The 26318-nt window shown below is 40.2% G+C and overlaps 1 protein-coding gene across 1 annotated transcript in view; it reads right to left on the bottom strand.

Annotated features, from left to right (window-relative positions):
- Positions 1-25090, bottom strand: part of gpr4 (G protein-coupled receptor 4) — a 79207-nt gene extending 54117 nt beyond the window's left edge. Inside the window, exon 1 of the mRNA XM_033630278.2 lies at positions 24879-25090. The gene's annotated coding sequence lies outside the window, so the exon portion shown is untranslated. The remainder of the gene's footprint in view (positions 1-24878) is intronic.
- Positions 25091-26318: the final 1228 nt, after the last annotated feature.

The raw sequence follows: 26318 nt of genomic DNA, 5'->3' as shown, positions 1-26318 counted from the left end.
TGAATATGCGGTTCAATTTTGAGCCACAAATCCCCTTTAGCAATATCAAGTGCTCTGTCAGCTCCATTAGCTGTATTAGCACGGCTAGTGGTGCTAACATAGTTATCAGTGCTAAAGGGGCTTCGCGGCTCAAAATGAAACCGCTTACTCAAAGGGACTACATGGACAGAGAACGGAGGGTGGTACTATGTTTCCGCAGCATAACCACAGGCCCCGAGAAAGGCAGCTCAGCCTTGCTTCCAAATCTTCCCAGTGGCCACTTGCAGTATAGCAGCAAAAGGTTCCCCTGTAGCAAAAAGCATTTTCCTTATAGACCACCACTGTAAAAAATGTTTGTAAAACTATTGACAGGACACCTCAAACTGCAAACAAGGTCAATTATTACTCTTTCTTTTATACATTTTTAATCCACAGGGGCTTTATATTTGTAAAACTTTCCTTGAGCCAAGAAAATGTATTTAAATAGCTGTGATATCATTGCAATGTAAAGTCTGTAAGCTGAGACACAGAAAGACCACAAAGAGATGCAAGGGAACCACCAAACGACACAAATTGACTACAAAAAGAGGCAAAACAGCCAAAGAGACACAAAATAACTATAAAGAAACATAAAACTACCACAAAGAGACACAAAACCACCACAAGGAGGGACAAAATGACCACCAAGAGATGTAAAACAGAAAAAAAAAAAGATAATAATATTAGGAGACAAAACCACCATAAAGCCTGTGTGTTTTCCTCCTCCTTAGGAGAGGTGGTGGGGCCTTTTGCATATCAGTGCCCAGGGGCCTTTAGTCTTATAGCACGCCTATGTGCATTTTGTGTTTTTTACTCTTTTTTTTTTTCCCTTAAAATTTAAAAGGTTAGTTACCATTTAATGAGTGTGTAGTTATCAAAAGTAAAATTAACTCAAACTGAAATCCCTAGTTTCGACACACAGTTCTCAAGGTAGCAGCTCCTGTAACAGATTGTAGCAAATGAATGCCAAGCAGCTAAATTTGAACATTCAGACCTGTCGAGCAGCAGAAAAGATATGGCCGAAAAGAAAGACATGGTATGAAAACAAAGCTCCAGTTCCTTCCTTTACTTTCTTTTGAATGCTAACTTTGGAACTGATTTCATAAACTCTCCCATGACTTTCCAGATTTATACCTGCTCTTGTTCACAGCCTGGAAATGCTCCTTCCTGCGCTGTGGCATGAATAACTGTGAGAAATATTTCAGGAATTTAAGGTGCTGACTGGGTAACTTACTGCAGACTTCATATCACTCTACAATCTACAGTGCACACTTAGAGGTTCAACCCTTTTTCATGTGTCTCACTTCCTGTTTCTATATCAGGCTCCAGGAAGCCTAAACTTAATCAACCAGCTCCATTTACATCCATGGCCCCTCTGCTGACCAGCAGCCTGTTTACAGTAACACAGAGTCATAAAATGAAACAAAGAGAGCCTGATAAGAAATGGGATATTCATCGAAGGTGTACTGGACACAGTAACGGGAGCTTTGATCCTTTGTGCAACTGTTTTGTCCATGAATCAGCCAACAATTCACTAGACATCATGCATATTACAAAAAATCATCTTTTCCTTTTCCAGGTTTCCTCTTATTGCTCTCTTAATTTCCTATTTCTCAGGACTTTACCTTTTAAAAAGGATAACTGATATAGAAATCTGTAGGAATGTGTCATTTTTATGATGCTTTGTATGTTTTCATAACTAGGTGGGAAAATTAGAAACCATATAAGCTTAAATTTCAACTTTAATGCAAAGATCAAACCACAAACTGGATCCCATACACTTTTATAATGCAAATGCAGAAATTTAAGGCTTACTAACATAGCAAACACATGCAGGTATACAGTACACAGTTCGGTTTACATCATCGTTAGAGACTTTGTCTGATGCAAATGTTGGTAGATCATAAATGCAAAGCTGGCTGGGTGTGTCAGGATGATTTGTTGTCCCAAGGAGGAAATCAAATGTCTCAATTTTACTACACGCACTGTCATGATGGACTGGGTAGGTCCACATTTTTCATACACAAACAAACACACTATCAGCCCAACCTATAACCTCTGCTGCACTAAGAAGGAGATTTACAAGAACTGAAAACAAAAGTTCTTGATGTTCTCAAGACACACAAGACACTTTACTGGCCAAACAGTTCTTCAGACCTCCCCCTGAGAGCTGAGACCATCAAGGGCCTCCTCTCTGTTTGCATTTGCACCGCCAATAGAAACACTGAACTGATGGAACTTTTGCTTTGTGAGTCAAAATCGCATTGTATTTCCACCATCATATATTTGCTCAGCAAAGACCAGACCAGTGGTTCCCAACTGGTCCAGCCACAGGGTCCAGGTTTCCCCTTAGTCATTAGTTCAAGGTCCATGCAGTTTAATATATTCAGCATCATACTTGCATTTGGCCATTTTGTTGAGCTATTTTGCGGTTTCTGTCAAGTAGCTTTCAGTTCATCACTCACTCTACAACAGAAACCGGAACTTCAAAATAAAAGCTCTGTGCAGGAAATTTACTGTACTCAGTAAAGTACCAGTAAAATAAAGTGTGTTGTTGAAAAACCTGACATGTTTGTAAGTGACTTGCGGTCCATTCAGAATAACCTCATGACCCACTTTTTGACTGCAACCCACCAGTTGGGAACCACTGGTCTAGACTTAACTGTTGATCTGTTTGCCCATGTTTTCTCCCATTTTCTTTGTTATGAGTTGTTTGTGTTTTGTGTTGTTTGTTATTTTACACAGCAAATGTTGTTTTGTTTTTTAAATGGTGGTTACTGGTGCTGTATTGACTGTGTTCAACCAGTCACTATACACTTGCATCACCTATAGTTGCTCTTGTGCAGGGAGAGTACCTACTCTGAAGGAGGAGGTAAAAGAGTCCTTCAAAATGAAATTGTAAAAACAACAATGGCTTCTAGTTCCTGCCATGCAACCACAACAAACTGGGGGTTCTTACAACTGGAAGCAACGACTACCAACACTGCAAAATGCCTATGATTAACACTGTAAACTGCTGTTTCAGTTTATCAAATCTGGAAAAATAAGGGTCACTTCCTGAAAATAGTAGGACATTAAAGGGAGCAGCAAAAAAAAAAAAAAAAGCTAATGTCAAATGTAAACGTTAAAGTGTTGTGTTTAACATGCCTCATGTTGGATGCAGTTACAATGTGCTGAAACAACTTCACATATGTTTTTAGCTACGACCAAGATTTTTTACAGCGTTTCACCACATCTTTGGGAACAGTTAACCTAGTAAGTAGAAAATAGTAGCTAAAGTTAGCTGATGTTAGCTGGTAACGTTAGCCTGACAGCAGTGCATCCATGTCCAGAGTTTACATATAAATGATAGTTACACTCGTTTCAGTCATGAACCAAGCCACACAAGAGCTCGTCGTGTACCGTTAATAACATCAGAAGGGCTGGAGGATGTTGTTTGTAATGACATTCATATTTGCACCGGACAAATCAGTCAAGTTCTGGGAAAAATCACTTTTCTTTGTTTTGTATGGATCAAAGCCAACATGAGTTTCAATTTTCTAACGATACCTGCTGCCTGCAGTTCATCCAACCCTTTAATGTAGTCACTTTATTTACAACTCACACAGTATGTGGATTTGTCACTTCCTGCCCCCATCTGACTTTTACACGTCATAATAGTCATGTGATTGCAAAAACAGTTACTGTATCTGCTGTGGACCCAAGGCGCTGTTATATTTTTTAATGGTGCACATTAGCTCTGGCGGAGATTCTGGTACAGCTACAGAGACACTGTGCAGAAGCTCATTTGCTACACTTTCACCTCCTAATGAATCCAGCTTGTCTGTACTTGACACTCTGACCATCTGTTACACTGAGAAAGTTAGTCATCAGCATGGAAGAGGAAAAAAATGAAGACAGTGGAGGGAAAGAAGTGAGATGAAGAAAACTGAACAGGAAAAACAAAAGCAATCCACGGCCTGCAGCAGAGAGACACAGGGAAAGTGAAAGGCTGCAGGTAGTTAATCCTGGCTGTTCATTTCATGCTCGGGTGGCCGTGCAGCCGTCCATGTTTCAAAGCCCTTGTAGGCTCGACTTGACACCCTGCAGGGAAAATTAATGACTTCAATAACCATGCCACATTTTCCTGTGACGTTTCCCGCATGGAGCTTTATTGGACAAATCTTAATTTGGCTCTGATCAGATCACCAGAGCTTGTTACTGTACGTCTGGAGAGTAATGAATGAGGCACTTTGTGTGTATGTGTGTGTATGTGTGTGTATGACTAACTTCTTTCCTTTCTGCAGCAGCCAATACACAGGACATGATGTATGATACTGTGTTCTTTTAGCTGAGCGCCTGTGTTGTTGTAGTCTACCTGAAAGGGCGGTGTGCGACAGGGCAAGTTTTGTTGTTTTTTCCAGAGGGTAATTTTTGTGCATTTGATCACATTTTAAGTGTCAGCATTTTGGATTTTCTCCTCCCCTTATTCCCCCAAAGTGAAGCATTTGCATTGCATGTTGACAAATGTAAACTCAATTTGTGCCACTAAAGTTTTGTTTGAACTTCTTTCCCACAGTTGGAACAAAAGAGGATTGAGTCATTTTTATCCTGAATGTCCCCAAACAGTCCATCTTCAACCACTATATCCTGACCATATGTTGTTATGGCTGTGTTCGTGTTTTGTTTTTAACCAGTGGTTTGTGTGGGGTAGGTGTTTTCTTTCTTTTCAAATTGCATGCATTTTCATTTTTTTCTTTTTAAAAACAGCTGGTCATTATTTCCCACCAAAAAGTCAAACTGATCATGAGAAGCTATCCTTTTGCTCACTGTCTTGTTCAATGTATACAGTGTTTTGCATATGTCTGTGGTACTCGGCGGTTTGTCCTCGCCTGCTCGCTGCACCTCAGACAAATGATATTCCAGTGGAGGTTTGGATGTAGAGGTGTCAGCAGTTTTAATGACGGGCTGCAGAAAACCTCCACTCATTTCTGAGGCGCTGCCTGCCAGACTAATCCCACCAGAGCTCTGTGTTTGTGTGTGCGTATGTGTGTGTGTGTGGGTGTGGGTGTGTGTACGTGTGTGTGTGTGTTTCAGAGGCACAGAGAGGGAGTATGCATATGAATTTCTGTCGAGTCGAGGGTATGTGTGGGTGTGTCGATGGGTGAGTGTGTGAGACTTTGTCCGTTGATAGACAGGAGTTAACTGAGCCGCCCAACTGCATGCACACACACAATGCACAAATACATTCACACTAGCCAAGCCCAATCTAAAACAATAATCCATGACAATCGGCCACAGTCACTAATATGTGCATAAAAATGTTCTTCCTGTGCACAAAATAAGTGTGCAGGCAAAACTACCATCAGATTCAGAACAAGTGTGCATTTTGTTCTTACCACCGTCCCAATCGATCTGCTGTTTCTCTCTGAAACCCCTTTTACACTGCTGCTTCAAGGTGGGATTTTCATGCCACTTTTCTGCCTCGCTGTGTTGTGTAAAAGGTACAGTCACACAATGACGGTACAGAGTTGTCGCACTTTTAAGGCAGCATCAGGGGTAGTAACAACACCAAAACGATGTCTACGTAAACAGGACAGTCGGCAGGACAGGATCATAGGTGTGACGTTTCGACAATGTTTTATGCGTGTGACCCAAAAAGTAGCAAATAGCAGTTAGCAGCTAACCCAAAGAAGAAGCGCATCAGCCGAAAATTTCTGCAAACTGGGAAAACAATGAGGTCTGGAGCTCCTTGCCTTCCGAGCAGAGGTAAAGATCTGCCACCATATAACCAGGATGGTAAATGATTGTTATGCCATTGTTATTGTTTATAAAGTGCTGCCAGTGTGTATGTTATATGTCACATTAGAGGCCTATGCTGTTGTGTTACATGTCACGCCTGTTACACCTTTTTTTGCTTCTGCAATGCCAGCATAAAGAAGGGACTTTGTAGCGGCTCTATAGTGCGATCTCTGTGTAATAAGGGCTTGAAATATCCCTGTAGCCAGGAAACAGCTGGTAGACAGGACGAGTACCTGAGACGCCAACGGGTGGAGCAGTGTGTGCAATGTCTTCGATGCCATTCCAGAGAATTGCAAGTCTTTTTTGTTGTTGTTGTTGTTGTTTTTTTGGCTTATTGGACTTAATGGATCAAATACTGACAGCAAAACAAGTCATTTCGTGGGGGTTGTGATGCTCAAAGAAATGTATCCACTGATTTTTAGACACCTCTTTATATACATATATGCTCTTTGTGTGGTGATGTTTTTAGACCTAGATAATAAGAACATTTTTGGAAAGAGGACTGTGTAGGGGGTCATGATTTGGTACTGGGGTTTAGTGCTAGAATTATAAACAGTTGTATATAGTCATAAAGTATAAGGTAAGAGTTTGGGACTATTAAATGTTTTATGTCAGCGAGGGTCCTCATTAGTTTACAACTGCAAACTTGTGTGTGTCTATCAATGTGCGTTTGCCAGCACCGGTCTGCTGCCAGGATGTGGCTACTTCCTGTGCTGCTTCCTGTTTTGTCTCTTCTCGTCTGATTGGTCTGTTCTATTCTGGTTAGTCGTGTCAAGTGACATGAGGGCACAGAGGGTCGAAGTGTTAAAAATCATTTTCCTCTTTGAACTGGAGCTGAAGTGGGTTACAAACATCTGACATGAATCAAATAACCCACTGGTTGTAGCCCTTTATTTATACTGGAAATTTGTAAAAAAAAAAAAAAATTAAATCACAAAATATTTGATCTTACTACTGAAAGTAACAAGTCTTGACTATTTAACTATAAAGAGATATGGATGTCCTGATCAAGTTTTTTTGCCCCTAATCCCAGTCTGAGACATTTAATATTGAGTGCCTGCTGATGTCAAGTCCTGATCTCAATACTTAATCATAGATTATTAACATAGATCATAGATTACAACAAAATGCAAGAGACTCTCACGCTGAGCTGAAATAAAACTTGATTTCATAACTCTGGTAAATAACATAGATAAGCAGTCCCATACTGCCTTTTCTATCCTTTATGGTGTGTGGTATTTCACCGCAGGCGGTGCTCAGCCCATGCTCATACACACAAAGGAGCTCAACGGAGTAGAGGACAGAAAGACAGTGGAGTTGAAGAGCTGATGACAGCTGTACTCAAAATGTTGCTTTGCACAACAGCTTCATGGGTCAAAACAAAAACACCAGCTGATGTGAAACAGAGGATCAGATTGGGCTCTATATAGCTCAATACAGCTGAACCAAATCGGTTTAAAAAAATGTCTTAATCAGCCTTGATAGCAATCTTTAAGATCAGATTGGGACATCCCTATAAAAATAGTAGCTACCCAAAGTAGTTTTTTATGTGTGTGGTATGTATTAACTGAACTGTAATACAATATCAACATTTGCAAACAACCAAATAACTTATTTTATTGATAGAATAAAAAAGAAAACATGCGCCAATAAGAGGAAGAACTCTCTTCTCTGCAGAATAGAAAAGGCTTTTGTAAACCAAGTGCTTCTCAGTATTATTCAGTATATTTTGAATTTCATTAAAAACAAACAGGCTTCTCTGTCAGCTTGGTTGAGGCAGTAGCTGGCAGTCAGTCAGACTCCGAGCAGTGAGGTTAGATCATGAGCGCTCACAAATCTGCCTGCTGCCATCGTGGAAAAAATAAGTAACAGCAAATTAACACTGACTTGGCGAGACATTCTTGCAGAACATGGATTATGTTTTTAAGAGCAGGTTAAGAATGGACACGCTGCCATGTTGGATAGCATTATGTATAACTTTTATGTGCTGTTGCTCAAGGAAGAAACCTAACCAGACAAAGTGGGCAACTTATCCTGAGCCCCAGAACTCCAAGGGCCCAAAAGTTAAAGGCTTATGTGAGAACTGCTCTGTGCTGATTGAAATTTTGTTAGGGAATACTAAAGCAAACATATCAACTGATATGATACGGTCGTTAAAGTTGTAATGTGATAAGGATGTCAGTTGTGGTTGATTTGTCATCATCTTTGTCTATCATGGAAATAGCAAGTGTGGCCTAAAATAACACTCCTTGTGCAACAAACGGCTTCATCAGAAGAAAGACTGGTACAGCACGGCCAAAAACATCTCTTTGCTTTAATACAGAAATCAGTCAATAATTAATACAGTCAGTTCAGCTGTGATCTGATTTCATGCTGCGCACAGTGCGAGTAGGTTTCCACACAACAGCAGTAGCAAACGGAAAGGTTGGTTCCCTTGCTGGGGAGTTGGAGGTGTGCAGCCTGTTGAAACTCTTAATCTAACAACTCACTGAGGCTGCTCCTTGTTGTTACATTACTCATTTATAAAAATGAAAACAAAAAAAAAAAGAAATCCACTGGCAAAAAAATGCCATTGCCAAAATGACCATTGTGTTGTTTTGTAGATGCATTTTTAATCAATGACTGTTGTCAGTGTTGACAGTGTTGACACACACACATTGCGCTTTCAGTGGCTACTTCACCTCAGGTTTCACTGGTTGAAAGGCAATTAGCAATGATTGCGACAGAAGGTACTTAATACAACTCTGATACAGTGTAGTGACAATGAACAGTAAACAATGAGGCTGTTATGGGTTAGATTAAATTATACTGAATGCATTAACTCCAGTGAATGCCTTGTGTTTAAAGGAGCAGTGTGTAAGATTTAGGGGGAAGTGGCATCTAGCAGTGAGAACTGCAGATTGCAACCAGCTTAAACTTCAGGTCAGAATTCCCTTGTGTTCACTGTTCAGGAGGTTTTTTTATTGGGAGCCGAATTATCTACAGTGGTTTCTCCCTCTCAGAAACAAACAGACCAGGTGATTAAATCTGGTAAAACCACTGAATAAAGCAGTTTAATGTTACAAATCAGATTTTCCTCTGACACGCTTTGGCTCATTGACAGCGGGCGGCTAGCCAGCACCTGCTAATGCATGCTCACCTTCTTTCTCTGTGATTTTTACCAGGTGCTTAATTATTAGTATATAATGATGTCTCTTCCTCTCCAAAACAAACAGATTGGTGATTTAAACGCATAAAAACACTAAATAAAGCTGTTTCATGTTGAGAATCAGTGTTTTTTGATACAGCTCATGACAGAGGGGCTGCTAACTACAGTGGGCAAAGTGAAAACTCAGATAGCTCTATCTAGAGCCAGTGCTTGGTTTGTCCGTTTTGGGCTATTGTAGAAACAAGGCGGCGCAACATGGTGGACTTTATGGACAAAGACCTGCTCCCCATTTGGATATAAATAGCTCATTCTACTTTAATGAAAATATGACAGTTCTTATTCTAAAGTAAATATACACTAAAGAAAACAAACTTTATTAAATATATTCCATTTGCGCCAATACATTCCTCTACATCCTGCACATAGGACCTTCAAGATGGCAGTGTGAATCTATTGCAAGAATGGCGGACTATCCATAGAATCCATTACTATATAGAGAGGTAATTACTGCGTGTAAGCACACTAAATGGCTATTGCAGAGATAAAATGCATGAAAAAAATAGGGTCTGATTTCATGAGGATGTAAAGGATTGTAACTTTAAGGTGGGTCCTGCTTTATAGAGTGTCTCTAAGAAGGTTCCTATGTGTGAAAATGGAGTCTTAAGATCCTCAGTTTTGTGCTTGCATGATGCAAATTAAAATGTATTTAATCAGACACTGCCAAACTAACCAAACACTGACTGGAGATAAATCAAAAAGCAACATACCCTTGCATCAAAATAATTCAGATATAATGGCAGTGTGAGTGAAACATTAAATATATGCTGTCTCCCTGCCGCCAAAACAGTCTGGCAGTCCAATAATATAATAATTTTTAAAACTCTGTGTGTGAAGGGTCTAATGATCACAAGTAATCTATTCATTTTCAATATCATATCAGTAATAACATAACAAATTTCCCCAGTGTCACCACTCTAAAACGTCCATCTTCTCTAGTGGTCGCCAAAAACATTGTTTAAAGTTTGTGCTTAGTGAGTTTTACAGCTCTTGGGTCCTTTTCAGTCAGTTAAATCTTACAGACTAATATCACAGACATAAACAAAACCAGCTTATGTTGCTTTGCTTCTGAAAAATGATCCTGATCTAACAACAACACAATGCAGGATGCAGACTCCAGTACAGGACATTGTATTTTCTACTTACAGCAGCTACTGTACAGTGGTGGAAAAAAGTTTTCGGACACCCCATGCATTTGTGAAATATTGCATTAAGAATCACTCTTAGGTCTTCAAGTGCAATTTCTTTTAGTACAGTCACAGCCAAAATACTAAATAAATCCTAAAAAAGCCATTAAAAACTTAAAATTGATTGGTTCCATAAAAATACATAAGAAATTTTGAGTATTGGGTCATTTTGGTACCAGTGATGAAGGTCGTTCTTTTTATTAAAAGACACAATTTTTGTTGCCAAGCTTCGTGTCTACATAAAGCCAGCACATTTGAAAGTTCTTCAGACACAAAAATGGCTAAAACAAGGAACCTAACGCAGGAAACACGCCTGAAGATAAAGATTCTCAGCCAGGAAGGGTACAGCTGCCGCCAGATAGCCAGGAAGTGCAGATGCAGTCCTTCAGCAGTTGGATACACTCTGCAGAAATACAGACGAACCAACAGCTTGGAAGACAAACCAAGATCTGGGCGTCCAAGGGTTTCTTCAGCAAGAAATGACCGCATCCTGATCCGCATGTGCAGGCAAAACCGCCCAATGACATCACAGGAGCTTCAGCAGCAGTGGTCAAACCAAACTGGTGTCCAGTGTTCCACCCGCACTGTACGTGGCCGACTTTTAGATCATGGCTTAAGGTCCTACAAGGCTATCAAGAAGCCCCTGATCAATGAGAGACAGAGGTTAGCCCGGCGTCGTTGGGCCCAGGCACACAAGAACTGGACAGCCAGGAATTGGAAGAAGATTTTGTGGTCAGATGAGTCCAGTTTCCAGCTTTATCTTCCTCCTACTAATGTGAGGGTACGCAGAAGGCCAGGCGAAGCATTATCTCCAGCATGTACAGTACCTACTGTCAAGCATGGTGGAGGCAGTATCATGGTTTGGGGATGCATGAGTGCTGCTGGTGTTGGTCATCTCACTGTCTGTGATGGCACATTGAACTCTACCAAGTATTGTACCATTCTCGAAACCCACACGCTCCCTTCTGCGCGTGCACTGTTCCGTCGAGGTAAAAACTGGATGTTTCAACAAGATAATGTCCCTTGCCACACATCCAAGGCCAGTAGAACTTGGCTGCAGGAGCACAGTATCCAGGTCTTAGAGTGGCCAGCTCAATCCCCGGACATGAGCCCCATTGAAAATCTGTGGTGGATTATCAAAAGGTCTGTTTCAAAGCATAAACCAAAGAATTTAGAAGAATTAAAAGCAGTAATTCAAGAAGAATGGGACAAGATTACCACTCAACAGTGTGAAAGGCTCGTGGGGAACATGCCAGCCAGATTAGAGCTCTACTACGTGCCAATGGCAGGACTACTAAATATTAATTTGATGATGTGATGGTTTATTTATTTTTTGTTCAGTTTTGAACACATTCTCTGTTATTTGTTGACTTTGATACCGACAATGTTGAACTGACATATTGAAACTGTGAAGAATTTAGTTTTGTTAGTTTTTCTTGTAAACAATAAACAAAAAAATATCATTTGTATTTGTTTGTATCTGTCTAATGCAGCCACACCTTTTGAAACACAAAAAAGAACTAAGCTCTGCTCATAATGCCAATAATAACACTGCTGCTCTTTGCACATGACAGAGTCAAGACTTCTTGCACATCATTCATCCGTAGGCCTATATCTGCTATACATATCTGATATACACCGATCAGCCAAAACAATAAAACAACTGGCGGATGAAGTGAATAACATTGATCATCTTGCTGCAATACAATGTTTTGCTGGGTCCTGAAATTCATGTGGATGCCACTTGACATGCACCACACCGTTGCAGACCAAATAAACCCCCTAATGCCAGTGGCACTTGTCGATGGCAGTAGCCCCCCCAGCAGGACAATGCACCATGCCACACCATAAAAACTTCTTAGGAATGACCCGAGGAACCGGACAAAGAGCTCAAGATGTTGACCTGGCCTCCAAACTCCCCAGATCCCAATCTGATCAAATATTTGATGGACACACTCGTACCCCAGAGGTACCCCCAATCCATGCAGGATCCTCCTCGGACTGGACTTGGCTCTGACCTGTCAGGACATGAACACAGGACCTCTGGTGGGTGTCCTATAGCGTTTGGCACCAACGTGTTGGCTTCAGATCTTTTGGGTCCTGTGGGTTTTGAGGTGGGGTAACAGCATGTCCCACAGATCTTTGATCAGACTGCAATCAGACGGCAATTTGGAGGCCAGTTCACTGCCTTGAGGTCTCTGTCATGTTCCTCGGGCCACTCCTGAGCAGTTTTTGTGGTGTGGCATGATGCATTTTCCTGCTGGGGAGTGCCGCTGCCATAGGGGGGGGGGGGGGGGGGGATTACCTGGGTACCTGGTCTGCACTGGTGTTTAGGTGGTTGGGGCGTGTCTGGTGGCAACCACATGAATGTCATAACCCAAGGTTTTCCAACAGAACACTACATTGTAAGAAGATGATCAATGCTGTTCACTTCACCTGTCAGTGGTTTAAATGTTTTGGGAGATTGGTGTACACAGTCATGCACACAGATGTGTAGTAGATGCACACACACACACACACACACACACAAAAATATAGTCTGACTTTTAATTGATGTATCATATTTCTTCTCACTGCTGCAGCAACCCCATTTTTCCTCTGAGATCACTGAAGTTTCATCTTATCATGTTCAATACTCCATTACTAAAACAGTCGATAGGTGCAGCCCTGAGGAGAAACTGTGGCAAGAACAAGGAAGATGGGAAAGAGACAAAGAGACTGATGAAGAGGGAGGGATATCATCTCCTCTTTTCCAACCGATAAATATCATAACATCATCAGACTTTCTGTTTCAGATTCACTCTGAGCACCTGTAACCTCATCACCAACAGGCCTTCAATTGATCATCCTGATTAAATTGTAATTGTCAAAAAGTCGTATTAAATTAATGTACAGTAGCAGCTTAAATAATAAAACTCTTTGTTCTCATGTCAGCATGTGCTCTCAAGAGCAAGAGTCAAGTTTCTAATGCCCACTAATCTCATTTTGTTTTAAAGCCTCTCTGGCCCAAAGCTCTATGCCACACTAAGAAGAGAAAGAATGACTGATTAGTAGCCCCCTCATTAAAGAAATACTTCACCCACAGCATGACCATTTGCAAATCAATTAGTAATTCCTTGTTAACTTGAATGAGTATAGAAAAAGGTATGGATTGATTGGGGTTCATGTTTAAAAACAGCAAAACATCCATTTACAAAATTCTCACACAACTCCTGCAGTATCATCCATGTCTCATTTATCCAGTCTCAGTACTTCCTAAACGCATTGTTTTTCAGTAAAACCTCACTATATAAAATTGAACTGAAAGTAGCACTTATCCCTGCCTTCTTTAAAGCCAGACTCCAATATCAAGCTTTTTAAACGTATGTGTATGCGTGAATCAGTGTGTTCACTGTTTTCCACAGAGGCAAGTTCAAGGTGATACGGTATGACTCATTAATATACAAATGGTCATTTTGTGGGGAAGTTTCCTTTCATTTCTGACCAATGTTCACACAGAAGGCAGAGGGCTCTAATACCCCTTTTTATACAAAAAGCAGGAAAACCCATTAAAAATAGGCAATAGACTGCTTTCAGTTCCCAATAGACCAGGGGCCGTATTCACAAACATTCTGAGAATACTCTCAGAGAGCTCCTAACTTAGCCTAAGAATTTTTAGTAAGGAATCTTAGCTTAGGAATGATTTAGTAAAGTTCTTAGAGCAACTCTTACTAAGGAAGGGACACTAACTTTTGTCGTAGTGAGGAGGTGTGGCTGACCCCGTTGCTAGGTATGATGCTTGCTTTTAACAGGTATGATTGGTTGTTACAGACACGCCCTTTTGTGAGTCAGTATTTCTACAACCTCTTTGTGTTTTCACCATTTCCTCCTCCCTGCTCCTAACATTTTTTCACCTTGGGAGCTCCTAGGTCTAGGATGCTTTGTGAATAACTTTTTTTTTTTTTTTAACTGGTGTTTCACTTTCAACTTCATTAATGCACCAGAAAACAGTTTAGTAAAAAGTCGAAAGCAGCATAGAGGCCAGTGAAACTGTTACAATGGTTACTTCTTTTTTATATTTGTTACTTATTCATTCTCTCTCTCTCAAACTTGGTGCCCGTCATTGCATCGTGCTGACAAAGGGGCTAAAATTAGCCCATCCACCCGGGTGTAACATTTCCATCGGCTGGAGCTGGAGCAGGTAAATACCTGAGATTGCTAAACTTGTCATTTGTCCCAGAAGTGAATGCCAATTGTAGCCTAACCTTTGCCATTAAATTCAAAAACCAGATGTTAGTGGGCGTTGGTGGGGTTTTTTGTGCAGTGGGAAAGGAGCTTTGCAGTACTGTTAGAGCAGGCCTCAGCACAGCTCTCATACAGTCTGGACCAGATTATAGCTAATGGGAGAGAAAAGTACATCGACCAATCAACATCTTCTGCAAAAACTCAAAGTCTTTTCGCACTTAACACAATACCAAGTGGACAATTTTTGGGCCAGCAGGGGCAACTAAAAATTGAGAGTGAGATGGGAGGGAGAGATAAGAGGGGGAGCAATGAGAAGAAACCTATTGATCGAGGGAAAGTCAAGAGAGGAAGGGTGAAAGAGAATGAAAATGTGAGCGATAAGTGGAGAGAGATAGAGAGATAATGTGAGAGATGGAAAAGGGGGAGAGCCAAATAGAGAGAGAGGGAGAGACAGAGAGAGAGTGAGTAATTTTAGATCCTGGCAAAAAACAGAAAGAAGATGAAAGAGAAGAAGAGGTGGAAAATAGGTAACACAAGAGGGAACAATGAGGCACATGTACAACAGAGAAGATAAGAGAATAAAAGAGACTTTAAAGTCACTAATTTTGAGAAACTTAAAAAAAGAGGAGAAAGAAGGGGATAGAAAGATGAACGAGAGAGGAAAAGGAAAGTGGATAGAGGGACAAAGGTTTAATGGGAAAGAAACAAGGAAGACAAACAGAGAGTAAGATGTTATCGACCAACTGAAACTGCTCTAATGCTGACCACAGGTGCTGCTGTCTCCACACTGGAGACATCTGTGTGTGTGTGTGTGTGTGTGTGTCACAGGGCTAACAGTGTTTACAGACAGACAGTGGTGACCTCATCACGCCCTGGGTGCATTTAGACGCGGCGTCAGACTGTCAGCAGTTACACAAACACACATACAGAGAGAGAAAGAGTCTTACACACACACACACACACACAGACTCCTGATCACTGTTCCCCCCTCATATCTTTGTTTCCCTCTCTTTTGTTTAAAACTCCTTCTCGGTCTGCAGGCCATCAGCCGTATCATTTCATCAACACAAAGAGATGGGCTCTGTTGCATTACATTGTTACATTACAGAAACTCACGCTGCAATGTTCTAGGAAGGTTCCTGGCATCAAAGTTTGTTGATGCCAGGATCCCTTTTTCCATTTTAAGTACAAAGAAACCATGATCTACTGCAAACTGTGTGACAACAAGTCTGGCAGCAGTTTGCTTAAGAGCAAGTCCACACGAAGCAGGGAGTCAGGCTGTAACAGCTCTGCATTAAGACAGCACAGATAGTTTCATTGGTGGGAGCGTGTTAATTGAAATACAGGTGAGACATAAAATATGAACCAAGAGTAACAGATGAAAGCAACAGTGGAAAGTGGTTTCAACTGGCAATCACAAACAGAAGAAATAGTCATCCACCAGGAGTGTGAACCTGCATGTTTGTTTGCATTCATGTGACTATTTTGACACATGAATACAGGTGGAGGGCAGGAAGTGATAAAACCATATGCTGATATGTTAGCTAACTTTAGCCACTATTTTCTACCTACTAGGTCAACCATTTCTGTTTCTGTTGAAACAGTGTAAAAAATCTGGGTCGTGGCTAAAAACACAGCAGTTTGCACATTGTAACCACATCCAACTTGAGGCATGTTTAACACAATACTTTAATGTTGACATTTGACATTAGTTGAGTCCACTCCTCCAGACTGAAGACAGATTCTCTAATTATATACACTATTTGCAGGACTTAGAGTGACCTTTTTTTCCCCAGTTTGATCAATGAACAGCCGTCAACAGCACAAATCACAGGCATTTGTGCAGTGTTTGTCATCTTTGTCTCCAGTTGCCTACCCTCCATTTGACATCATAAATAAATAAAGAGGCTAATGCTGCAGCACTTGCCAGTGATGTCATGTTGAAGCAAAAGTTTAGCCTGATTTAAATATTATGCTGGATGAACATGTGCTGTTTTGCTAGAGTCCCCTGCATTTGCACAGCCACTCTCTTGATAGACTAACTCCATTCAAATGCAGGAAAGGGCTGTGGGGTTTTGTTTCATGCAACCCAGAGCTCCCTGCCCATCTACCAGGTGACACGAAATGTGTCATTAAAGTCCTCTGGCAAATGAGTAGGGAACTCTGGGTTCATCTACAGACACTGCACATACAGCAATGACACAGAGTTGGTTGTGTTGTGGAAATTTTGTCTTTTTTATGCATATACTTTTATTGTTTCATGTTTGTTAGTGTGTTGCTTTTGCATTCCCCTTTTGTAAACATTTATCATTACTTGACATCAAGAGATTTACATTCACTTTAATCTCGTCTTCAAAGACAGTCCATTGACTGTCTAACAGATACAGCCGAATACCTAACGTGTTATATACTAGATTGCAACAGGTATGCTCCTCTGATGTAATCATGAGAACATAATTAAATCAGGAAAGCCCAAGAAAGCTACAGTTGATTTCTCATCATCTTGTCGTCTGAGTGTAGGTATAAAGATGCCCTGTATTCACGGTTCTGGGCACAAACTCTGAGCTCTGAGCCTGACGTTGCGCCTTCTCTATAGAGAATAAACTCTTGTGCATGAAGCTATTCAGTCTTGTTTGCTGACTCTCCAAACAGATCGGCTAAAAATTGCTGCGACAAAATCAGCAAAATTTCCCTTTAAGTTAAGCTAAACCAACCACATGGAACTGTGATAGAAAAACATTTTTGACAGTCATGAAATGCTGGTCCCATCTTTCCAGATTTGATTAACCACTAATTTCCTCCCAATAATGAGAATCCAGTTTTAAATTTGGGGTATTACCGAAAAGAAAATTAGTTCGAATGAATGAATTAAAGACACAATTTAATGAGTTTTATCTGAAAATAAATGAAAACACTGATTGTTTTTCATTGATTTCTGAGATGGTGAAAGTGTCTGACACTTGCAGACACACCTACATTAATTCTGCCTGACCTGAAAACCTAATGAGCTAATGATGCTAATTAAATAGTTATGATTCCTGCCCCTATCACTGTGATGAATTAGAAGCAGCTAATCCTTTTCTTATCATTGGTCAGTTAATGAATGAAGTGATGGAGCAGTAGAATGTCACCTTACTGATGTCAGGCCACTTAACGATTAAAACAAGAATAGAACAGAACAGAGAGTAACAGTAGAATGAGGACAGTGAGGTAAAAAAAAACACAGCAGAGCTTCAAAGTCAAGTAGATACGTTTATATTTAGTTATCTCTGATGAGCTGTGAAGAAAACAGATTTTCGGTAAAACATTTAATTGTCTTATTGCCATGACAACAAACAAAACAGAGGCTGACAGGAGGTATTGTTGCCAATGCAAATGAGCGCTCAACACTCAAAAATAGATGCACAGTCGCCCACCAACACCACTCAGCTCAGAGACCTCCAATTAAGCATGAAGCTCACCAAGGGACTGTTCTGTGTGTGTGTGTGTGTGTGGAGAGAGGTGGGTGTGACTCAAACCACTGTCACCTTCACTTACGAGTCATTCCTCTAATTAGGAGAGCAGAATCATGACACCTCTCTGTGTTTCCAGAACAATTATTCAATTAGGCGAGCTGTGAGCAGGATGACTTTTCTTATTTACAAAAGTAATCTATTCGTCCATCCATCACTCCAATGTGTGTGTGCATTTGGCTTAAGGAAGGGTGACCTGAAACTTGCCAGTTAAGTGTTGAGAGCTTCCCTGGTAGATCAATTACTCCAGCACTTCATGCTAACATTTCAACTTTCACTTCTAAACAGTTACAAAATGTTGTACTAACTTTGTCTGATTGTACTATTGTTTAGTGACTTAATTGTTTTCTCTTTCTACAGGCACTACAATAACCTTGATTTAGGTGTTAGGGTTAAGTGTTAGTATTGAGCATATTGCACACCTTTGTTATGAAGAGAAAACCATGCATCTCTTCTATGTCAACTTTTAAGAAATTAAAGTTCCAGTAATCAATAATTATAGTTTCAAAGGTCCCACATAGGGGGATATATTGGCAGAAATGGAATATAATATATTTAGTATGTTTTATTTAGTATTTAATCACCTGAAAAAATGGATTGTTGTGTTTTTGTTACCTTAGAATGAGTCATTTGTATCTATATAGGGAGGGGGTCCTCATCCACAGAGTCCAAAATGTTTCTAATGTGGCCCAGAAAGGACAAACCAAACACTGATAGGGCCATTTACGTTATGTGTCAGCCATTGTTGTTAGCAGCCCCTCCCAGACAAGCCAAACACTGTCGTAAAACACAGATTTTTAACATGAAACTGCTTTATTCAATGTTTTTACCAGTTTAAATAACTGGGTCTTTTTGTTTTTGAGAGAAAAAGACCTCTGTGGATAATTCTGCTCCCAGTATAAACCATCTGAACGTCTGGATCTTAAGTTGTCAGAGAAATAGACTGAGCAAATATTAGCAGGTGCTGGGCTAGCAACCCATCTGCAATGAGTGTAAAAAAAACAAACATTAATATGTAACATAAAACTTCTTTATTCAGTGTTTTTACCAGGTTTAATCACCCAGTCTGTTTTGGAGAGGAGGAGATCTCTGCGTGTAATTTGGCTCCCGGTAAAAACCTCCCAAAAAATAAACACTGAGGGAATCATAACCGGGAGCTCACGTTTAGCACATGGGAGAAGTTGAAACTGGTTGCAATATGCAATCCTTCCCGATAAATACAACTAAATCAGACACACTGCCCTTTTAAAGGTCCAGTGTGTAAAATTTAGGGGCATATACTCGCAGATATGGAATATAATATAATGTAATAAGTAAATATTTATATATACACATATATTTCCACAGTAGCCCAGAAAGGACAAACCAAACACTGGCTCTAGATACAGTCATCATGTTTTTGCATCGGCCACTGTAGTTAGCAGCCCTGCTGCGACAAGCTGAACAGTGTAGGAGGAAAACTGATTTGTAACTGCTTCATTCAGTGTTTTTACCATTTTAAATCAGTTGGTCCATTTGTTCAGGACAGGAAGAGACTTCTGCAGATTTTAATCACAAGTTCACACTTGGCAAATGGGAGAAGTTTCAGCCGGTTGCTATCTGCAACCCTCACCTCTAGATGCCACTTAATCCTACACACTGTCCCTTTAAGTGTGTAATATTTCAATACCTGTTGCATTAAAAAAAGCACTTGATATGTAAATATAAACTGTGGCTTGCATGAAGAAACAAAAAAACAGGACCATTTTGTAATTTTACCAACTGTTCACTGTTCAAATGAATGAGAATAATTTTACCACTAGATAAATTGTTTTCCAATATCAAAGTTTGCATGCAGACATGATGACACAACTGCTGTGTGTCTGTACATTTTTAAAAGCAATATCCAAACTGCACAACTCCCAACATGGGAAGCAAAGTAGATAAGGTCAATTTTTTTCACAGCAGTTCACAGATTACCAGAGCAGAGTGTTGCTGTAATATGTTATGCTACACTACAGCTGTCACAGTACAACACAGTGGGTGTCAATCCTCGAGTCAGGCTAGTGTGGCGTTATCATAGTTCTCTCCCGCTGTAGCCCTTCTGGCCCTTTATCACAGTGATTACTTAACCATAGAGGCTCTTAAGTGCTGCTTATCAGAACTCCTCTGGAGAGCAATTACACCATCAGTGCTCTCTCTTTCACATTTAGCCTCATCTGAAGCTTCTGTTTTTATCCTCCTCCCTGCTCCTCTCATCCATCCACCTTCTCTCATCTCTAGCCTGTCTCTCAATGCCCCCTTTTCCTCTCATCCTCTCCTTTCTCCTCTGCTCCACTACTTTTTGCTCAGCTCACTTCTCTTTTTTACTGTCCTTAAAAAATGCAGTGTCTTGTCTTCTTGTCTTTCCAGCTGGTCTAATCTCATCTCCTGTCCTTGGATTTCTTTTCCCAATCCACTTTTTTTGTCTCTTATTGATCAATTAGATTTTTCACAGGATGGTGGCACAAGAAGAAAAGTAATGGGATCACTAAAGTCATTGAGATTCATCCTCTGAGCACCACATATATCTGTTCTAAATGTACTGGAAGTCCATCCAATGGTTGTTGAGATATTTCAGTTTGAACCTAAGTTATGGACTGCCTGACACTGCCATCCCCAGAGCCAGCTGCTTCAAATAATAAAATAAAACTATTTCATAGATAAAATACAACGATGAGAGCAATGTTTCTCAAATCACTGGTTTGGTCCATACTAACATTTGTGTACTTTCGTTAATATTATCACATCCTGTGTCAACAGATAGTGTAGTGCTGTATGTTGTTCTGAGAGACTGATGGTACAATGCACTGTGTTGAAAAGTAAGCTGAAAATGTGTTTGTCTCCCAAACTCAAGGGTGAACGCATTTTTCTAAAGGACACACCACCGTCTGAGCGAGACGGTGAACCATGAGGGAGGAGAAAGATCTATCTGGGTTGGGAGTGAGAAGGAAATGGTGGTGTGTGTGTGTGTGTGTGTGTGTGTGTTATTGGTTGGGGAGTGGTAAAAGGAACCGGTAGGTAAGTAAAGCTGGGGCTCTTTTCTAACCACAGTCATCCTTTTCCCCCAAGGTCAGAGCAAAAAAAGCACAGATTATCTTGCCAAAGAAGTTAGAAAGAGTTCAGTACAAGGGATGGAGGGAGAGGGGGAGGTTGGGGTGAGGAAGAGGAGAGGATGGTTTACCTACATGTTTTTATAAATGATGCAATGAAATACAGAAATAAAACTGATAGAAAGTCAGTATTTCTGGTAAATTCTGCATATTTCATCATAAATTTAACTCATTATATACCATGCCATTTTAGATGTATTCTTTTTGCAGCCAACAAACCAAGTTCAAAGCTGACAATAGCTTCTCTGCATATGAAGTCACACATTGGTACGCTGTATAGATGGAGGGCAGGCAACTGGAGATGAGGACTACCAACACTGCACAAATGCCTGCAATTTGCGCTGTTTATGATTCAATTATTTCCATTGACCATGTTGGGGAAAAACAACAGCAACTTTTAAGTCCTGAAAATAGTAGGATATGCAGGGGAGAAGGCAAAAATAGTCACTAAGAAACAGTAGCAAATGTGGAGCAGTCTGGGGGAGCAGAGTCAGCTCATGTCAATGGTTAACATTAAAGACTTGTGTTGAATATGCCAAGAGTTGGATGGAATTACGATGTGCTGTGACAACTGCACCATGTTTTAAGCTACAACTGAGATTTTTAACGCCATTCCACCAGACCTCTGGGAACAGTTGACCTATTAAGTCGAAAATAGTAGCTGAAGGAGGCTAATGTTAGCTAGTAACATTAACCTGACAACACATTCACTCATTTGGCCAAAAACAAGACAGCAGTCGTTTCAGTCGTGGACCCAACTGCACTCAAATAGACTCATGTACACTTTCATCAGCTTCGTGTGTAACTAAGTAACGTTAGGAGGTCTGGAGGACGATCGTGTCTGCACCTGGTGAGCTGGTCAGGTTGTGGGAAAATCACTGTTCACTCAACCTTTTTATGTAGTCTCTTTCCTCTATTTCCAGCTCACGCTATGAATGGATGTACACTTCTTGCCCCAATCTGAATATTGAGCATCATAATAGTCACATAATTGCAAACAAGCTACTGTAATCACACAAGAGACATAATACAGAAGTAGGAGGGAGGAGGGGGTTTGACAGAAAAGAAAGGGAGTGATGAGATAAAAGAGGACAAACTGGAAGATCTTCACAGTAGAGAGAGAGTGAGGGGGGAGGAGAAAGGAAGGAATGAGAGGACAGAGAGCTGACATAGAGTAGAAGAGAATACGTTTTAATATTACAACTGTTGGAGTTGAAAGTTGGAATCCTGTAGGAGGAACAGAGGATTCATTGTGCTGACTGCTTACTAAAAAGACCATTAAGGTCTGTTGAAACATTTCCCTGCAGCTCAATGAAGCACAGATCACAGTCTCTTTGTCTCGCTCTCTGCTGGAGGTTGCTCATCTGCTCAACCACTTAACGGCAATATAACGTATGTACTCATTTGTGCAGTATATGCATCAAAACCCTGGAAATTGCCTAATCATAATAAAAACTGAATGCTGTTCCTAACCCTTCTTAACATTTCAAAGAGAGGCAAGTGGCTGCCATTCATGATTGTACTGCATGAAAATCCACTTCCATAGGTCGAGATAATCCATCCCTGTAAAAATGATTCGATTTGGTCAAACTCAATCTGTCTTTCTTAAAGCTGTGGGTAGCATATCCGTGCTGAATTTCCTTTCTCTCTGACATTAAAAAAGGGAAGACTCTTGCCAGGAAATAATCCTTCAAAGACATATAAACTTGACTTTCACATCCACATCTTTTAATGTAGAGTGTATGTAGCAGTCCAAAGAGTACTGAAGCTACAACACAAAACAATTCAAGATGAAACTACAGTACAAGGTGCTTGACTTAACAATCAACACTTGATGTACGTGCAAACATGCAGCCTCCTCGCTGTTGTGGTTTACGTTTGTTAATCATTTGTGACAGAAGAAGACATGAACACAACACTGTCTTCACCATTAAAGGTCCATTGTGTAGGATTTAGGGGGATGTATTGGCAGAAATTGAATATAATATAATGTTCTTTAGTGTATAATCATCTGAAAATAAGAATTGTTGTGTTTTTGTTACCTGAGAATGAGCCATTTATATCTACACAGGGAGCAGGTCCTCTTACATAAAGTCCACCATGTTGTTTCTACAGTAGCCCAGAATTGACAAACCAAATACTGGATCTAGACAGCGCCAGACGCATTTTTGCGTTGGCTATTATGTTGTACACTCTGCTACCAGCCACTGTTTGTACTGGTTTAAATTACCAAGTCCGTTTCATTTGGAGAGGAAGAGACCCTTTGCAGATAATTCAGCTCCCACTAAAAACCTCCTGAACACTGAAGGTATTCTCACTGGGAGAAGTTTCAGCTGGTTGCAATCTGCAGTCCTCACCACTAGATGCCATTAAATCCCCCTAAATCTTACACACTCAACCTTTAACGCTTGGTCTACATGCAAACCTGCAGCCTGTCCACTGTTATGGTTTATGTTTGTTTACCCTTTGTGAAAAGACATGAACACAACACTGTCTCCAGAATCAAGAGGCGAACCTTAATCTGACTGCTCCATCTGCAAATGAATGCAGCACAACTGCTATGGTGAAAAAAGAATCTGGATCACCACCAAATTCTCATCAATCAATTTGTCAGCCAAACGCAATCTGTTCACTAACTTTTCTGATATGTCAAACTGACAGACAGAAAACTGAACCTGCCTCACTTCACTGGCAGAGTTCAAGATCTTAGATCTACAGACTACTTTTCAAAATGACAAAATTACAACTAGATAGAGGCAGTAAATGAGCTACCGTACAACTCTAATTGCCACAAATAATCTCCTTAAAAAGTTGACAAAGACTCAGTGTAGAGCCCTGCAGCTTGGTTTAACACATAATAAACAACATTTTAAAGGGTTCTCCATTGCACAAAAGCTGGTTCTGCTTCACATCTCATATAAAAGAACAATTATCTGCTCCCTGCGCAGTGTGGGATAAAGTCAGAGAGGTTCAGTGTCACAAGCGGCTGATTTAGTTGTTCAGTCTCATGATTTATTAATTCTGTCTGCAGTCAAAAACCCCTGGAGCTGTGGCAGAAACACAAGTGCCTGCTGTACTGTAACATCAGTGCTACCAGCTCATCCTTTATCCGTTTACAAATGCAATTTGACTTGCTTTTACAACAAGTTAATGGGGGCAAAAACCAGCCTGCTGTGTGAAGAGTGGAAGTTATGTCAGATGTAGAAAACAAGCTGAGTTCAAAGTCAGGGGAAAGAGCAGAGGAGACGTTCATGTACAGAAGCTTCTGAATTTTTTTTTTTTTTCTTTGATGGCTTAAGACTCCTCTGACAGTTTAGCATGTGCAGTAAGAGCAGCATGTTCACTTACTGTGGAGTGTTTCATCCAGATTATAAACACTGAAGCAATGTGTGACTGAATGTTATGGGATGTGAATACGCTGACATACTGACCTAGTGATCCAACGCCCAGGAATAATCCTTACAACTACAGAAAATGATAGATAGATAGATAGATAGATAGATAGATAGATAGATAGATAGATAGAGCCCATATTATATGTAGGCTATAATGTGCCATAATTACATTTTGTTAGTAAAACTATTTATTGTAATCCATATTACTCCTGTCTAGGTACACACAACCCACATAGCCCACATATACATGTTTACATATGTAGAGGTTAACACCAGACTTAATTCGTCCCCATAACATACAAAGCTGAATTATAGCTTCCTGTGGCAGGTGCGGGTTTCACTTCTCTCTCTCTGTACAAAGAAATGAGTATACTAGAGAGTAAAGACACAGCAGCTGAGTAATAAAGGCACAAGGCTGTACTCACATTCAGCTTCCAAAGTCTCCACTGTCACCTCCAAAAACAGTGTGTATCCATCCAGACAAACAAAGTAATTTTGTTTCATTCAGCCTCCACAAAAAAAGCTCAGTAACAGTAGTGATGGTCAGTTTAAACAGGATCCACAGCGCAGTACAGTGTGAACAGAGTGGCAGCAGCCGGCAGACTGATACACGCACACACATACACAGAGAGAGAGAGAGAGAGAGAGAGAGAGAGAGAGAGGGAGGGAGGGTGAGGGAGAGAGAGAGGCAGCATTCTGCATGACTTGGTAACAGTTCCGCCCTCTCTCTCTCTCTCTCTCTCTCTCTCTCTCTCTCTCTCTTCTCTTTCTCAATTGAATTCATTTTAATTCAACAGGCTTTATTGGCATGATATTTGACATGAGTTGCTAAAGCACAATTACATTATTTACAATTACATTAAAAGGACAATTATGAAATCAACAACTAATCACAAGAACAGCAGTATTAGTCAGTAAAAAGGTAATTAAATTAAATTAATAAACAAAAGAGAATTATATATATACAGTACATATATAGACATACATATGAACGTACATATCTCATAAATCTCATATATGTTCATACACGTTTTGTGTGTTTGTGTGTGGAAAAAAAACATGGAATAAAATAGTAAAGAGAAAGGCAGTCTGAGCTGTGAGAAGATGAACTACAGCTTTATGTGTTATTCTTGTTGTTGTTGTTGTTGTTGTTGTGTCTGTGTGTGTGTGTGTGTGTGTAATAAATCTGCTATAAAAGTAATTTAAGTTTGTTTAGGGTCAATAAAGAATCAATTAAAAACAGTATATTTATACAAAATCATAGGTATCAAGTGTAAAAAAAAGTGTGTATGTCTGTGTGTGTGTGTGTGTGTGTGTGTGTGGTGGGAATCGCTGGAGGACCTACAACACGATATCATCATAATACTTAAGTCACAATACGATGTTATTGTGATATTACAATGCTGAGTATTGTGATAGAATATATTGTGACATATTGCAATGTATTACCTCTTTTTCCAACTGCAATTTATTTCCCCAAAGGAAAACTTTGTCAACATCCATTTGACATCATAACATAAAGTTTTCTGTCTGATCATCTGACTAATCATTTTTATTGCAGCAGAATGTGATGCAAAGCAGACACACTGACCAACACCATCATAAAACCTGTCAGAAATGCTGCATAAACCTGACAGATTTAATTATAGGCAGATTTGACGCCCTCTGCGAGGCCAGACTAAGTGCATGAGCGAAACATTTCTCATGCAGGTATACTGCTAACTGAACGGCAACACCCATGTTAGAAGTATTGTCTGTTACAACAAAAAAGTTTTTGTCGTCAGTCCCTCATTCTTCTGCCGATTGTGCAGGGGTACTGCAGTGTTTGTTCCGGTATGGTTTTAGTGTACTGCTCTAGTTTGGAG

This window comes from Epinephelus lanceolatus, chromosome 4, assembly GCF_041903045.1.
Source record: "Epinephelus lanceolatus isolate andai-2023 chromosome 4, ASM4190304v1, whole genome shotgun sequence".
Taxonomy (NCBI): Eukaryota; Metazoa; Chordata; class Actinopteri; order Perciformes; family Serranidae; genus Epinephelus; species Epinephelus lanceolatus.
The sequence above is the reverse complement of the archived record's forward strand: the minus strand, read 5'-3'. Positions and strand labels throughout refer to the sequence as shown.